This window comes from Cynoglossus semilaevis, chromosome 16, assembly GCF_000523025.1.
Source record: "Cynoglossus semilaevis isolate Cse_v1.0 chromosome 16, Cse_v1.0, whole genome shotgun sequence".
Classification (NCBI taxonomy): Eukaryota; Metazoa; Chordata; class Actinopteri; order Pleuronectiformes; family Cynoglossidae; genus Cynoglossus; species Cynoglossus semilaevis.
The window spans coordinates 17,235,801-17,238,080 of record NC_024322.1 but is presented as its reverse complement, the minus strand read 5'-3'; the positions used below and the strand labels follow the sequence as shown (position 1 = coordinate 17,238,080).

The 2,280-nt window shown below is 42.3% G+C and overlaps 1 protein-coding gene across 1 annotated transcript in view; it reads right to left on the bottom strand.

Annotated features, from left to right (window-relative positions):
* Positions 1 to 2,280, bottom strand: part of slc39a10 (solute carrier family 39 member 10) — a 24,833-nt gene that overhangs the window by 18,213 nt on the left and 4,340 nt on the right. The window lies entirely within an intron of this gene.

Here is a 2,280-nt window from a genome sequence, read left to right as displayed (position 1 = left end):
GTCCTTCACGCTGGCGGATCTCATCTATTTCTTTGTCTCATTACCTTTCTGAAGTTGTGGATTGTTGTGTGAAGGCAGAAGGCATTTATCAGGGAAGAGAAAAGTGAGGAAGGGAGACCCAGTGGTCTGTGTCGTCGGTCCAATTACGCACCGCCTCTGAGCTGAGGGTGGGGGCGGAGAGAAAAAAAAAAAAAAAAAAAGGGCCCAGGGTGTCGCTTAGACTCTTCTAATTGGCACAGCACAGAAAGAGAGAGGTGTGGGGAGCGGGAAGGAAACAACTACAAAGAAGATGAGACCCACCCCCCCTTCACCCCCCTCCGATGCTGGCAGGAGTGAAATGAAAAGGAGCTTCACCATGTGTGGTGCTGCCCCTGGTGGAGTCCTGGTGCACCAGTGCGGAGAATGTACAACCCGCAGCTTTTCCGCTAATGAGGAGTTATTCTTGCCCTCTCCACTTGTTTGCGATGTCATTAGCATTTATACGACGGCTGGGTGTCGCCACCCGGTGGCCGTGTGACCAGGTTCCTCCAGAGAACCATATGTGTACGATGATTAAGGAATTAAGGTGGCGCTCGTTTAAGGAAATCCTTGAACCTTTTTTGCTACTGAACGCCTGTTTTGTGAAGACACTCCTACTTCGCCGGCGTCCCAGGAGCAACGCTAATCTGCCTGGATACACCGGCAGCGTCCACTTCTAATTACAGAGAAATTCCAGGTGAGCAGAGCGTCTAATGGAGCCGTGCTCGCCGCGGTCGTGCCCGTTGTTTACGGTGACAGTCGTGCAGCTTCTAACCCACTTTGCATAATTTAAAAATGAAACTAAATCCAATTAAACGGCCGGCACAACAACAACCCAACGACACGGTTTATGTGTTTATTATAACATCAGGTGTGTGTGTGAGAGTGTGTGTGTGTGTGTGTGTGAGGCGTCCTGGGTTTTATCTGCGGCCACAGTTTACGACCTGTAACTCATTAATGGACAGACACTGCAGTTTGTCATAAACCTAAAAAACGCAGCCAGGTCCCAGAGCAGCGTTTAACACTGACCTTAATTGGTTTATAGATGTGTTTTTATCTTGTTTCAGCAATTTTTTTTTGTTTGTGACAATGTCTGGGTTTTTAAAAAGTCATTATGAAAAAAAAAAAAACACAAAACAACTTTTAACTGCAAATTATTTTGAACTAAGACACGCCCTGTCACACTAATGGCTTAATGATTTATAAAGGAAAGGAATTTCTTCTCTCACTGTCTGTGATTTAGTGTATTTCCCTCAGCTGGACGGGGGGATTCTAATCAGACTTTTATTTATACAAACGCCACCTCTCCTTGTTGGTGATCGTGTTGAAGTCAAACTTTGGTCAAATTCACCAAACATTTTTGCTTTAAAGTTTTTAAATTAGAATTAAATCCAGATTTTTCTGTTCCCAAAAAAACCTAAACCAATTATTCACGTTTGTTGCCCCAGTTTGAGACACATCACAACAAGAATCTGACGATACGATACAGATCACAATACAGGGGCAACGATACGATATATATCGCGATACATTGTGATACTATAGGCACAACGATATATTGAGAGTTTCTTTTTGGAATCACTAGAGAGGAAAGAAAAGAAAAAGAACATGAACCAACACCAGGAATATTTGACTGGGAATTGGTGAGAAAAAAAAAATCAATAACTGATCAATGACTGAGGAGATTGATACGAGATCGTAATATCTATGGATATTTCCTGACACCTCCTGTCTGTAGATGAAGTTGGAGATGTCGTGGTGATGTGGAACAGAAACCTTGTGTGGTGAGGCTGAAGTCATAGCTGAACATGAACACGACTTTCAGGTTCCTGCTGAACATGAACATGAACACGACTTTCAGGTTCCTGATTTAGTTTTCTGACTAATGTCAGTTTCCATGAGCTCCAGACAGAAGAGAGAAGAACGACAGATCCAGAGTCAGAGAGTTTAAAGTCTATTCATACACAGTGAATGGAAATGAAATGAGAAACGACGGAGCAAACCATCGTGGGCCATTATAACTGGGCCAGATTCATTAATTCCAGGTATTGTCATTAATATGAAACACAGCTGGAAAAGATGGGGGAAAAAAAAACCCTGTTATTATAAATGTTTCCCTCTCTTTGACTGGAGGACGACTGAGGGTTGGAAATATTATATTATATATAATATGAATATTTTTAATAATATTAATATTTCCTTTTGGCTGACAGTATCAGAAACAGCCGAGTTCAGTTCAGTTCAGTTCAGTTCTAACACAAA